The sequence below is a fragment of the Solanum dulcamara genome, chromosome 4, assembly GCF_947179165.1.
Source record: "Solanum dulcamara chromosome 4, daSolDulc1.2, whole genome shotgun sequence".
In the NCBI taxonomy this organism is placed as follows: domain Eukaryota; kingdom Viridiplantae; phylum Streptophyta; class Magnoliopsida; order Solanales; family Solanaceae; genus Solanum; species Solanum dulcamara.
In genome coordinates, this window is record NC_077240.1 from 20,324,853 (window position 1) to 20,340,508 (window position 15,656).

The window sequence follows — 15,656 nt, forward strand, 5'->3', positions numbered from 1 at the left end:
AGTGAGAACAAAAAAGCGGGTAACATATTGAAGGGAGTGTTCCCGCATATTTTATGGACTCCTTGTGCTACTCACTGTATCAACTTGATATTTGGTGACATTTTCAAAGAAGCTTCGTATTCTACAGGTGAACTTGAGTCTTGATAATTAATGTTCTTTTTTAAACTTTATTTTTTTGAAAAGTTTTTAGTAAGGCTGTGTTAAGATACATTCTTATATCAGTCAAAGGGCACTATTGTTTAATAAGATCGGAGATACACAAGCAAAGAAACATGGTAAAACCTGCCAACATTCGCAACATCCTTTTTGACATTGCATAGTTTTTATATACCAAAGAAAAATCTGAGAACATTGTTTATGTCCACTGAATGGAATGGGAGTATCTATGCAAAGGAAACTCTTGGGAAAGAAGTTACGAGACACATCATTGGTCCATATTTTTGGAATGACATTGTTCAAGCACTTAGAGTTGGTGGTCCTTTAGTTAATGTACTTCATATGGTGAATGGGGAGAAAGAACCTCCAATGGGCTTTACATTTATGAAGCCATGGATAAGGCTAAAGAAAGTATTGAAAAGGCATTCAATTATGATGACAGGAAATATATGAGTGTCTTTAAAATCATTGATGCAAGGTGGACGGATTAACTTCATCAACCTTGGCATGCAGCGGGACATATTTATAACCCAGGGCTCTATTATAAAAATAATGAGATGAAGACTTTAATCAAAGAAGTGTGCCTGGGATATCATGCATATGTTGAGAGGATGATCCCAAATAAAACTTTGCAAGACAAAATAGGGGAAGAGATTGGTGTGTACATAAAACCTGATGGGCTACTTGGAATTGAATCGGCTATTAGAGCTAGAACCTTAAGGTAACCAGGTGAACATTCAACATTTAACTGTTAGAGCTTTACCTTTTAAGTTATTATGTATTAACTTTTAAAATAATTCTTCTACAGTTGAATGGTGGATGCAATATGGTCATAATGTCCCAAACTTGCAATAATTTACTATTAGAGTGCAAGTTTAACTTGTACTTTATCCGATTGCCAGAGAAATTGGAGCGTGTATGAACATGTGAGAACCTATATTATTTTCAAATGTTTAAGTTTGATCATTTTTCTAAAATAATAATAATAATAATTTTAAAGTCTTCGTTTTCTTTTAAATTAATATTTTCAAAAGAATCAAATAATTTTTCAAATCATCGGATAACCGCGCGTTAGCGGCCACTTTGAATGCTTAACACCTTCTCAAAGTGGAAATAAGAACCCCATACCTTTTTTTTCTGAATTTTTAAAACTTAAATCTGTTAGAGTCTTTTAAATTAAGTTTTCATAATTTCTTTAAAAAATTAAGTTTTCATAATTTCTTTAAAAAAATTAAGATTTTATAATTTCTTTAAAAAATTAAGTGACAATTTCTCTTTTCTAAAATTAATTTTTTCTCTATAAAGTTAAAATTAATTTTAAACCATCTTTTTACGATATAACATTTGCAAGAATTCAAAACCTCTCCTAAGGAGTCTCACTTGAAAGGTTCTACAAGGATTCTGAGATATTTGTAGGGGACCTAGTCGATATAAAGAGTAGCTTAGAAAACAAGACTCGTTTTTGGGGTTTCCTCCTTGATTTCCTTGGGCATAAGAAGCAAAATTGAGTGGCTCATTTCACAACTGAGGAAATATATTTAACAACCACATCATAATGTGCTTAGCGCCTATGGATCAAGCAACAACTCAAAATTCTTGAGATTTTCACCAACATTGTCCCACTCTTATGTGAAAACACTAGTATATTGAACATTGGCAAGAACCTAGCGCATCATAAGGGAACCAAGCATATTGATGAGAGCATCACTTTTGAGGAACAATATAGAAAAGGGAAATATTTGCAAATCTAAAGTTCAATTAGTAGACCTTTCACAAAGTCTCTAAAACAGGAACCAATTCAAGGAAAATAGGATGTTGTTGAGGCTAATTAAATTGAATTGACTCACCCGAGTTGAAGCGGTCAACCCTTTTATTGGTTATGATTAGGGAAAAATTATCCTTGTTAGTAATGTGTATCTTCTGGTTTAACTTCATTCTTATACCTTTTGTAGGTATACATGCATGGTGGACTCGCTAAGAAAGAAAAGCCGATGGGACAAACTCAAGCCAAATATCCTTTAAAAGGGTTCAAGAGAGGGACCAAGTCCTTCCTCAAAGGTTAGTATCAAACTTATTGCTGTTTAAAATGCCTCTGAGAACTGTTCAAAAGGCCATGTGTCTTTTTCTACCTCTCTAATCTGTTGTCACATATCTTACAATGTCTCAACCATCTTCTCCTTCTAATTTATCACTCGAAACCAAGAATTCATATCTTTTCAAAACCTCTTTTTTGGATGTCTAGTTATGTTATCTCCTTCCCCTTCTTCTTCCAAGATGACTTTCATTCCTTTCGAGGTATCTTCAGCTCTAGATTTGGTTGTATCAGAACGTTTCTTAGAGACAATTTTCTATTGTCAGCTCCAAATTTGGTTGTCTCAGAACCTTTCTCAGAGACAATTCGGAGTAAAGCTTCAGATTTAAGGTATGTAAGACTTTATATCATTGGATTGAGTTCATCCATGCGCCCAATATTTAAACTCATTTTAATTGAGTTATAGTTGAGTTTTATCCAAATCTTGAATTCTAAATAAATTAATTCTTCTTCTATTGAGTTATATATATTTATGCATTGATATTATTATAATTATTATAATTATTATTTTCATCTATCATATTATTGGAATTATTGTTCATGGCTATTTTCCATGAGTCCTAATTGATTTGATGTTCATAAATATTTTTACACATATTTTGAGTAAAGATGTTGGCTTTTAATATTTTATTGACAAAAAGAGTGATATGAATTAATACTATATATATATTTTATTGAGTTTTGAAAAAGCAAAAGAATTGAGTTTAAATGAATTTGAGTAAATGATGTTTTGAGCGAGATATTTTGATGAGATGTAAATGATGTTTTTAAAGTATAATGATAGATGAAGATGTAATAGGATGAGTTTGATGATTTTAATTAAAGTCCATTGAGACTAGATGATGAGTTTAATATGAGCACATATTTTGGGAGTAGTATTGAATATTGAGTTGGATAAGAGTTTAATTGACTCAAATCCTAGAACTACGTAGCCAGTGTAGGATGGTGGATATGCCTCTTAAGTCCCAAAAAGAGGACTTTGATGAGTGGGTCCAAGATGGTGATGACCTTTACCCTGGCAAGGTATTGCATGGATGTGGCAACGACATCGGTTCGCTGTATCATCGCTAGCTCATAAGTGATGGTTGTCGGTTAGAGAAACTCCCAACTGAGTAAGCATTTCTCATTATTATTTTTAAATTTGCGTTACATATAAATATTGAGATGATGTTGAGTTCTTAGCTGAGTTTTTCTTGAAAGGAGTTTTTTGATATCTATATTTACTTTTATGCCATTTTACATACTCGTACATTCCACGTACTGACGTCATTCGATATGCATCATTTTATGATGCAGATACAAGTGTTAGAGATCCTCAACAGGAGCATCGTTGAAGAACATTATTTTTTAGCTATTTGGTGAGTCCTTCTTGTATTCGGAGGAACTCTTCATCCTTTTATTATTATAGAATATTATATTTCTTTTGCGGTAGTCATGTACATGTCATTAATACCGTCTAATAGTATTAGAGGCTTTATAGACAGAGTTTAATAATGTAATTGGAATAGTTCTCCTTTGAAACTACTTCTAAAAATTTCCTTCTTTCATTTAATGTTGTTGATGGAGAGCCCACATCTGTATTCTTATTAAGTCTTCCATTGATGAATGAATAAGTGATGAGACCAAGTGGTTCTCTCAGAGGCCAGAGATAATTTCTGAGTGCCGACCACGCCTAGGGTACCATCTCGGGGCGTGACAATTTGCAAGCGGTGACAATAATTGAAAAGTTTTGTCATCCTGATACAGTTTGTCATCATCAAAAAGAGAGAAAATGTTATATTCTCCTTTTGATGATTTAATAAACTATGGGACCTAGTAGAGGGATGATCTTGGGCATATTTACGTGCCCAATAACAACTAAAAACCATAAATTATTGCTAGATTTGAAAACAAATTCCTAAAAGTTGAGTTCATATTGTGTATATTTCGTATTGTTGTAACTAAATAGCATGATTAGAAACTTTCAGGTCTAATTGAGTACAAATGGACATTAGAAGCATGGTTTAATGGAAATTGGAATTCAAGGGAGAAAAAAATTACAAGGCAACAAAAATACACTGTAACAAAATGAATCGACATCACGGAATAAGGACCTATAGTTTTTATTCCAAAACATGGAATATATTGGCCAAAATAGTGTAGTCTGCGCCAGGTCCGCGATGCAGACCTGGCCATGAAGAATCAATAACGAAGAAATGAAATTATTTCATAAGGCAGTGTGGTCCGCGACTAGTTTGCATCGTGGACCTTGGAAAGATGTTGATAAAAGCCGAAGCATGAAATTATTTGGCGAGGTAGTGTGGTTTTCAATAAGTCCTCGTCGCGAACCTTGCACACGGGTAAGCTAAATTCATCCCGAAAGCGAGAAAATGAAATGTTGTATTGGAATTAACCAAGCCCGCATTGTGGACTTCAGTGCACTTGCTTTACCAATGCGTTTTTTGGCACTATAATTGACATTTTTGCATATTCTAAAAAGGAGCACTACATATTGTTGGGGGAGAGCGGGAGAAGATGAAGAAAACCCTAGTTTTGGTGATATTTGCTCCTTTATTTTCATATTGAAATCAAGTTTATGTTACAAATGATTTATGTAAGTATATCACAAACTATGAGTGGCTAAATTTCCTTGTTCTTGGGTTGTAGCCATAAGATGGAGGTTTAAATCTTCCTTGCTTTGGTTGAAAATGAGTTTTTACATATGATTACTCTTATATTCTTGTTTTTATTGTTCTAATGCTTGATCATCTGTAGAACAAATTTGTTGTCCACCCGGAATGCGAAAGGCAAAAAGGGGATAGAACACTAGCATATAAAGAGCAAGGACTTTTCTTTAAATTGATAAAATTTACCCAATACCACTAAAACAAGTTCTCACATTATTTTTGAAATAGTTATTTTGTAGATATTAATGAATTTAACTCTTTGAAACATATATGAATAATTTGATTCATCGAAAAGCTGACTACGCTTAATTAGATTTCCCTGTGAGTTCGATATCTGGCTCTTCAAAAGGGTCACTATATTAATTTTGAGATCGCGTGCACTTGCGTGTGTGTTTGGTTGTAATAAGTTTTTGGCGTCGTTGCCAGGGACTTTGTTTAATTTAGTGTTAGTTTTCTTTGCAAAGTTTATTTTTTATGTTCGTGTTTACAACTTGGTCTTAGATGTGAATTTTTGTTAGTAACTTAGACATTATACTGGACAGAGACAAGGATCTTATAGATCCATTATCCTAGCCTGAATGATTCTTCCAGTGAAAAAGGCGAATACTGGCTTCGCAAAACCTAATATATAAACTAAATCTAGCGGATAATCAAGACTTGGAAGGAGAGGTTTTTCTAGAGGAGGTTCTTGCAGAAATGGTAGCCAGGACAGTATATGATGTGGCAATACCACTTACAGCAAATCTCACTTCCAGCATTCAGAAACCTCTAGTTGGAGTAAGATTTGAATTAAAACAGAACATGGTGCAATTATTGCACTCTAATAGACAGTTTACAAGTTTTCTTCATGAAGATCCCCAAGTTCACATCCAGAACTTCTTGGAGATTAGCGATACATATACTCCTAATGGGGTATCGCCTAACTATGTGAGGTTAACATTATTTCCATTTTCTTTGTTGGGGGAAGCAAGGAGGTGCTTGAAGTCAGAACCACTAAATTTAATCACTTTATGGGACGATTTGGCTGGCAAATTTCTTATCAAGTTCTTTCCTTCGGGGAATACAGCTAAGTTGAGGGCTAAAATTTTAAGTTTTAAGCAAAAAATTAGAGAAAATTTATACCAATCTTGGGATAGATTTAAATCGTTACTCATTAGTTTCCCTCACCATCATCAAGCTAATGAGGGTTTTGGTCCATACCTTTATAGAAGGGTTAAAACCCAATACAAAAATTCTTCTTGATTCTTCTGCATGTGGACATACATTAGAGAAAACCTATGATGATCTATATACATTGTTTAATAACATATCTCAAGGAAATCTTGAGTGGAACGGAGGAAATGCTGGACTGGTTGTTCAAAAGCAAGCAGACATGTTAGAAGTTGATGCAGTAATTGCATTGATAGCACAAATTGCATCATTACAAAATATGATGACAATGCATTTCAACACTTTAGCAAAATGACAGTAGAAAACTATAGTTAGCATAGTTCAACAGCAATACTTGTGGTGTGAGGTATGTGGAAGCAATGAACATGTGGCTGAATATTGTGGAGAAAATTTGGAGTTAGTAATTTTATGGGTAATACATCTAGGGGTGGTAGCAACCATAATTATGGAAACACGTACAACCCAAATTGTAGAAACCATCCTAACTTCTCATGGGGTGGAAATCAACAAAACCAATAGCAAGGGCAGACTCAATACAGACCACAAAGAGGTGGATAACAATACAACAATCATGGTCAAGGATACAATAATTAAAGTCAAGGTAATCAAGGATCAGGAAAATCAGAAAGTATAAGTGTAAAGGACACATTGAAACAGATTATGACAGACCAAGCTAAGTTAGCTGCAGATGTTTGTCAGAATCAGTTAGCTACTCAGAGTTTAGAAAAATAGCTTGGGCAATTGGAAAGTGCACAGAGTTCTTACCAACAAGGGGGTTTACCAGGTAACACTGACCCAAATCCCAGACATGTGAATGCCGTAAGTACTCGCAATAGTCTCCCTTTTGCTGAATTAGCTCCCAAAGCTAAATCGGCAGAGGTGAAAGGCAAAGAGAAAATTGGGCAATAAGATGAACCTAGCGGATCAAAAGCAATAAAGGAACCAAAGAAAAAGCCTCCTCCCCCTTTCCTACAAAAGTTTAAAAAGAAGAAAAAAGAGGAGTGCTTTGCAAAGTTCATAGACTTTTCTGAAACAAGTGCGAATTAATTTACCTTTGATTGATGTTTTACAGGGAATCCCAAAATATGCCAAGTTTGTCAAAGATATTGTTGCAAATAAGAGCAAATTATCTGAATTTGAAAGAGTGATACTCACTAAAGAGTGTAATTCAAGAATCTTGAACAAAGTTAAACTTCCAGCTAAACAAAAAGATCCAGGTAGTTTCATAGTACATGTAACTATTGGTAAGTACAGTAATGCAAGAAGTCTTTATGATCTAGGTGCTAGTATTAACTTGATGCCTAGATCTATGCTTAAGAAATTAGGTCTAGGAGAACTTAAATAAACTACTATTTTGTTACAGTTAGCTGATCGTTCTGTAGCTCGACCTGACAGTATCATTGAAGATGTATTAGTACAAGTGGTATCCCTCATCTTTCCTATTGATTTTGTTGTTTTAGATTTTGAGCCTGACCCCAATGTTCCTTTTATCTTAGGATACCCCTTCTGAAGAGTAGGCGGGGTACTATTGATGTGGCTGCAGGTAAAGTGACGCTGAGAGCACATAACAAAGTGGAAGTGTTCGATGTATATCATGCACTGAAGTTGCCTTAAATCTATGAAGAATTGTCTGTTGTAACCATCATCGATGAAGAAGTCTTAGCTCAAGGCACTGTAATAAGTGATCCGTTGGCAAAATTTGTGATGGGTCAAGATATTGAAGAGTACATGGAAGATAAAGAGTTACCTAGTGTGCTTGATATGCCAAATATCACCATGTGGAAGAAGAATGTGGAACCTTTGAACAGAGAATTGTGTCCTTCACTAAAGCCTTCTCTGAAAGAAGCTCCTAAATTGGAGTTGAAACAATTGCCAACATATATCAAGTATGCTTTTCTTGGAGTTAATAATATCTTACTTGTAATTCTTTCATCTTCTTTGTCTGAGGCAAAGGTCACAACAGTGCTTGAGGTGCTAAAGAGCAACAAAAAGGCAATTGGATGGCAAATGGTTGATTTTCACGGTATCATCCCCGCTTTGTGCATGCACAAAATTTTCATGGAAGAAGGAAATAAGGTTAGTGCATAACCACAAAGCCGGTTGAACCCCATCATAAAGGAGGTAGTAAAAAAAAGATAATTAAGTGGCTAGATACAAGCATAATATACCCAATCTCTGACAGTAAATGGGTAAGCCCAGTTCAGTGTGTACCAAAGAAAGGGAGAATGACTGTGGTAACTAGAGAAAAAGAAGTTAATCCTTACAAAAATAGTAACTGGGTGGCGCATATGCATGGATTACAGAAAGTTGAATGATGCTACAAGGAAAGATCACTACCCTATACCGTTTATTGACCAAATGCTTGACAGGTTAGTAGGCCAAGAGTACTACTATTTCTTAGACGGGTATTCAAGTCACAATCAAATTACCATTGCTCTGGAGGATGACAAAAAGATAACATTCACATGCCCGTACGGGACATATGCATTCAAGCGTATGCCATTTAGTCTTTGCAATGCTCTTGCCACTTTTTAGAGGAGCATGATTGCTATATTTTATGATATGGTGGAGGAGTTTGTTGAGGTTTTCATGGATGACTTTTCAGTTTTTGGAGAGTCTTTTGATCTATGTTTGGAAAATTTAAAGAAAGTACTCGCAAGATGTGAAGAAACAAATCTCGTTTTAAATTGGGAGAAATGTCATTTCCTGGTAAAAGAGGGTATTGTATTGGGACATAAAGTGTCAAAAGATGGTTTAGAGGTATACAAATCTAAAATTGAAGTGATTGAGAAACTTCCACCACCAATTTCAGTGAAAGGAGTTTGCAGTTTTCTAGGTAATGCTAGATTCTTTCGGCGATTGATCAAAGATTCTTCAAAGATTGCCAGACCCATGTGCAGTTTGCTTGAAGATGAGGTAAAATTTATTTCTGATGATTAATTCTTGCAAGCCTTTGAACTAGGGCTTCTTATCAGGCGTATCAAACGGATTATTATGCTTAACGGTTTGACTTAACGATTATCGACTTTTAAAAATACTAATCCGCTAGCCAACCTATAAGATATCGGTTGGTTTAGTATTGTATTAGCAATTATCAAACTATTATTGGTAGGTGTATCAGTGATAACACCTAAAATTTCTGCCATTTACTTCAATTCCCCTTCTCAATAGGCATGCACAATGTAAGAAGTTAGGTAAGCAGATATGTGAACAGATTAACAATAACCCGCCACTTAAACTTCACAGTATATTCATATATACTTACATCCACCATGGCAGTCAAGAAGAGTACACACAACTTAACACTCATTTTGGTAACATGTAGCTTCAATACAGAGAAAAAACTTGACATGGCAGAAAAGCATATCACTGAGCTTTGAAGATTCAAGAAAATAAATTGCATGAACAAGAAAATTTCCATATTGAGAATTATAATTAAAGATGTTTATACTCAACAAATACACAATATGAACTCTTAACACGAGTTCAAACCGTAGAAAACAGAAAAATAGTACTACCAAAAGAATAGTTTCAACAAAATTTTTGTAGGTTTGCTCTTCCTTTAAAACACAAGTTCATATGGTTTCATGCTTGACTTCAGTGAAAACCTTGCAGACAAATACGCATTCGATTCAGGAATTCCTTCGATGGCCTTGAACAATGTAGCATCCACAACTTTCTACTTGTCTTTTTTTTCTTGTGGAAGCACATTCTTCTCCTGCATTTAACAAATGGATACAAATTATATTAAATCAAACAATTCTAAAATGTCTACTCCTGCTTCAAATTAGATAACACAATGCTGAAGAATTTCAATAATATATGTTAATCAAAGAGAGTACTCACTATTACAAAGGAGTAACAAGTGCACTAGTTCTTACCAATATATATTTATAATAAGAGTTAGAACTTTTTTTCAAAAGTAAATCCTCAAACCATCTCTAAATAAGATCATAATAGAACACTATGAAAGTCACCTTGTACTATATGTCAACTACAGTAGGCATAGGGTCTTTCCCAGCACTGGCTAAATTTGAAGAGAAAATTATCATAATGAGTCATGTAATAAGTACAAACTAATTACAACAATAATATACAACAAATATAATAAAAAGGATCATTACCTTATTCAAGCTGCTCGAGATTATCAAAAATCTTCCTCAATGCTAACAAATTGCTTTAATTTTTCACTTCGAAGCTAATCTTGAAGACACACTAGAGCTTACACTAAATTAGGAGTCAATGAACTCCTAAATGAATCAAGAAGACGTCCTCCGGTACTAAATGCAGATTCAGATGCCACACTTGAAATTGGTACAGCTAATGCATCACGAGCCATCTCAGCATGAATAGAAAATTAGCTGAGTTCATTTTCCACCTGTTTAGGATGTTAAATTCTTTACTATCATCCTCAGTTTCTTCACCAAAATATTTATCTAACTCCGTTCTAGAATCCACACCTCCATTCACTGTTTTATAGTTCTTTATATCTTTCATAAGTGATTCTAAAAGTCCTGTACTTTGGGTACTTACTTGACTGCTAGAAAGCCCTGAAGTAAAAGTGTCCAGTGAAGAACAAGGTGAATATTGAGCAATCCGCTGCCTTTTTAGTTGGATTTTACATACTCGCTAAATAATGAAGTCATGTACTTCTTTACTTCTGCTTGTATAGATGGCCCTTTTTCCCCAAACATCTTTACAAGTGCATAGCTAACCGATTCAAACTTGTAATGAGGATCCAAAATGCACAAAATGAAAATTATCTTATTCATTTTTTTGAATCTCCCGAATACTTATTAAATTTTTCTTGCATCTCTTTTGCCATATTGCTTAAACCAGTGTCTTCACTTGCCATCAATTGATTCAAATAAAAAGCAACCGCACAAATTTCAAGAAAATAAATATTTGATGTAACATAACATGATCCAGATATTTTTAAAGTAAGAAGATAAAATGTCTCAAGAAATTTGTAATTCTTTTCACATGGACCCAATCACTACTCAAAAGTTCACCAGCAGTGATTGCAATTTCAACATAAGAATTTTTAAGATAATGTCTCAGGCCAATTTCATGGGAAGCATAATTTGAAAATGCATTCTCAAATTCAACAGTCCTACTCAACATCAGTTAGGTGGAATTCCACCTAGTTGGAATGTCTAAGCGTAAAGATTTTTTGCAACTGAGTTGTTCATCGTCACAACTTTTTTGAAATCTTTTCAACCTCGCAGGAGACTGCCTAACATATCCAACTGCATGTCTAACACATTTAGTAGACAAATAGCATTCTTTTAAACCATCCTGGACTGCAAGATTCATGATATGAGCTATACACCTTATGTGAAGGTGATTACCATTCATCAAATTAGTTCCCATTTTTGTTAATTACTTAAACAATTCTTTTGCTGTCACATCATTTGAACTTGCATTATAAACTGTGACAGTAAAGATCTTATTTATCCCCCACTCACATAAGCACCTACTAATACCATTTGCCATATCTTCACCTTTATGGTTAATAATAGGACAAAAATTAAGTATTTTCTTGCGCATGTTTCAATCACTATCGATCCAATGGGCAGTGATACATATGTAATTGATTCTTTGTATAGAAGTCCATGTGTCAGTGGTAATACAAATTCTCTGTTTTGTTTCTATAAAATACCTCCTCAACTTTTGTTTTTCCTTCATTAAATAGATTAAAACAGTCACTAGTTACAATAATACGGGAAGGGATCCAAAAATGAGCTTGAGCCATTTTCATAAATTCTTTAAAACCTTCTTTTTCGACAAAGCTAAAAGGAAGCTCATCAACTATTACCATACGATATAAAGCCTTCCTACACTCTTCTTGGTCAAATATCCAAAAGACAATAACTACATCACCTTGACTACCCCTCTAGAATAGATTTAAAGCCTATGGTTGATTGTTTTTTATCAACAAGAGGAGTACAAAGTTTAGGACATGTCAACAACTGACCAAGAAGAATTGACATACCATCTCTTGACTTAAAATAGTACAACTTATATCAATGGCTACATTTTGCTTTCGTACCTTCGAAAGTTTCAACTTATGTAAAATGATCCCAAGCAACAAACCTTTTTCTCCTTCTTTTAGCACTAGATGACAGAGGTATCTCAGCATGACTTGCTATATTTAAAGCCTCATTTTCACTTATCACCTTATCACTTTGTTCAGCCACGCTAGAAGTTTAAGACTTTGAGTCCCTGTATTTCAATCAATAACCTAAAAATAATCTACGATATGGATAATCAATTTTATACCAATAGTTTAATAACACCAAAATCAGTGAAACACATACCAAAATTAACAGAAATAATCAAAGAAGATTCGAAGCCGATTTAGTCATAAAGTGAGGATTTAGCTCATTAACATAAAGAATTAGTGAACCAAAGATCTGAAACCTCAAAGACATTCATGTTTTAGCCAAAATTCACAACAAGAGTAAACATGCATCAAAAGAATATATTAAAAAAACAATAGACAAAAATAAGAAATTAAAAAAATGAGAAAATAAACCTAGACGGATCTTTCACTGGAGATAGTAGACGAGGGCAAAATTTCACCGGAGACAAAAATGGTCTTACTTGTCTCCGCAGAGAAATTTTGCTAGAGATAGTAGAAGAGAGCAAGAGGATAGAGGCGAAGGGGAGGAAAGAGAAGAGGTAGGCAGCGAGTTTGGAGGTTCGGCGGCCTAACGAAAAGGAGAGGAGGTCTCGTGGAGGAGAAGACAGGGCGGCTCTACCTCTTGGCCTCATAGCTCATAAGAGATTGAGAGAATAGAGATGAGACAGAGGTAGCAAGTGCAACTGGTAACTTATTTTGGTTTAGGTAAAATTAGGGTCTATACTCTAAATGGGCTTCGCCTATTGAGGCTTATTTTTAGGTTTACAAATTATAATTACCTTACATTTTTATATGTTTAGGGATAAAAATATAATAAAATATAATAAATTCTTATTGGGTTAACAATTTACCCAATAACAAAATTGATTAATTCGTCCCCCACACTGATAAGCCGCTAATTATAAAATTTAAATCCATTTCCCACCCGCTAATCCGATAACCCAATACCAATAAGCCAATAAACAATTTTGTGGTTGGGTTATCGGTAGCGGTCGATTTTAAATAGCCCTACTTCGAACTCTTAAAGAAGAAGCTGATTAGAGCCCCCATCCTAATAGCTCCTAACTGGGAGTTACCTTTTATGCTGATGTGTGATGCAAGTGATACAGCAGTGGGAGCAGTTCTGCAACAAAGGAAGAAGAGAATATTTTACTCTATTTATTATGCCAAAAAGACTCTTAACTCTGCTCAGACCAATTACACGGTCACAGAGAAGGGAATGCTGGCATTAGTTTATGAATTCGATAAATTCCACTCTTACCTGGTAGGTACAAAAGTGATTGTCTATACTAACCATGCAGTGCTTAGGTATCTGTTCAACAAGAAAGATGTCAAGGCTCATCAGATGGATTATGTTGCTACAAGAGTTGGTTATTGAAATCAAAGATAAAAAGGGATGCGGAAATCAAATAGCAAACCACCTATAAAGATTAGAGGATTCATCCCATGTAGGGGAGCAAAAATCGATAAAAGGAGAGTTTCCAGATGAGAAACTGTCCGCAATAGAAGTATAAGAACTCCCATGGTATGCAGATATCGTTAACTATATTGTTAGTGGAGTGTTTCCTCCTGATGCTACTTCGCTACAAAAGAAAAAGCTTATGCCTGAGGCTAGGCTCTACTTATGGGATGAACTTTATATTTTCAAGTAGGGTGTTGATAGAATGGTTAGGAGGTGTGTACTAGAAGCGTAGGTGCACCAAGTGTTGGATAGTTTCCATTCATCACTATATGACGGCCATCATGTAGGAGAGTGCACTGCGCATAAGGTAGTTCAATCTGGTTTTCTTTGGCCTACATTGTTTAAAGATGCTTCAGGATATGTGAAGACTGTAACCAATGTCAAAGAATGGGCACAATATCAAGGAGACATGAAATACCTTTGAACAATATTCTAGAAGTTGAAATCTTTGATGTATGGGGAATGGACTTCATGGGTCCGTTTCCATCATCTTGTGGAAATCAATATATATTGGTGGAAGTGGATTGTATATCTAAATGGGTTGAAGCAGTAGCCCTTCCCACAAATGACTCAAATGTGGTAAGCAAGTTCCTAAAGAAGCACATCTTCACTCATTTTGGAACTCAGAGGGCGATTATTAGTGATGAAGGATCACACTTCATCAATCAAACAATGAAGAACTATCGACCAAATATGGGGTGCACCACAAGGTAGCTATATCTTATCACCCACAAACCAGTGGACAGGTGGACATCTCCAATAGGGAGGTGAAGCAAATTCTGCAAAAGACTGTCAATGCATAATGGAAAGATTGGGCAGAAAAGCTAGATGAGGCGTTATGGGCATATAGAACTGCTTATAAAAACCCCCATCAGGACATCCCCTTATCAAATAGTGTTTGGTAAAATGTGTCACCTCCCAGTTGAGATAGAACATCAAGCCAACTGGGAAATCAAGAAGCTTAACTTAGATCCAAAGCTAGCAGGATGAAAGTTAGTAGATCAGTTGCATGAGTTGGAATATTTAGACTCCATGCCTACGAAAATGCCAAGCTATACAAGGAGAAAATAAAGAAATGACATAATAAGCACATCATCACCCACACTTTTGAACCAAGACAAAAGGTACTTCTCTTTAATTCTAGACTTAAGCTTTTTCCAAAAAAGTTGCAATTATGGTGGAGTGGACCTAACCTATAATTGCCTATCTTCATTGTCAACCTAACTACATCGTTGAGCGGGGATAGGTATGAAATAATAAAAACAAATTTAACTATCATCCTTTATCATAACGAAATGTGGTAAATAGGTATGTGTCACAAGCATCCTATATACTAATCATCCTAACAAACATTAGCATGAACACATTTCTTTCATTTTTTGTTCTATCTACATGTCCTTTTCCGATTTTAAGATAGACAACACATATATCTTAATGTTGTCCAAACATCAAAATCATAACCATGAAAATGGAAGAGTAATTAAAATCTATAACCCATCTTCAACCAAGTTCAAATGCTATTAAACCATGATTTCGTAGCTATAGCCCCAGAGTTTGGGTGTTTAGCTACTCATATTCAAATAACAACACTAAGTAATTGAATTTATACAATTTAAGAAATACAATAAAATAGGAAAAGAAACCTAAGATACTTTGTTCTTCTTCTCTTGCTTCTTCTTTTCTTTCCTCTTTTTCAGCCTCATAAAACGTCTCTCCCATCTTGACCTAGCACAAAACTATTTAAAGTGTTTCCTACCTTTCAATTATTGATGGGCAGAATAATAAACAATTGAAAAGTGGATGGCATTATAGTGGGGCATCGTGCCCCTATTGCACCCATAATATGCCTGTAGTTTTGCACCTGGCACTGCAGTGGGGCATCGCGCCACTATAGCGCCCAAAACATGCATCAATAGTTTTACTCCTGGTGCGTTGCGCCACTAAACTACTTGTAGGTTTTGGCGC

The 15,656-nt window shown here is 35.0% G+C and overlaps 2 non-coding genes across 2 annotated transcripts; both read right to left on the bottom strand.

Annotated features, from left to right (window-relative positions):
- Positions 1-5,982: 5,982 nt before the first annotated feature.
- On the bottom strand, positions 5,983-6,089 carry LOC129888146 (small nucleolar RNA R71). Its single transcript, XR_008766572.1, has one exon. It is a non-coding gene; the product is annotated as a small nucleolar RNA R71 (small nucleolar RNA).
- A 3,173-nt stretch (positions 6,090-9,262) lies between these two features.
- On the bottom strand, positions 9,263-9,354 carry LOC129888169 (small nucleolar RNA snoR109). Its single transcript, XR_008766593.1, has one exon. It is a non-coding gene; the product is annotated as a small nucleolar RNA snoR109 (small nucleolar RNA).
- Between the last annotated feature and the right edge of the window lie 6,302 nt (positions 9,355-15,656).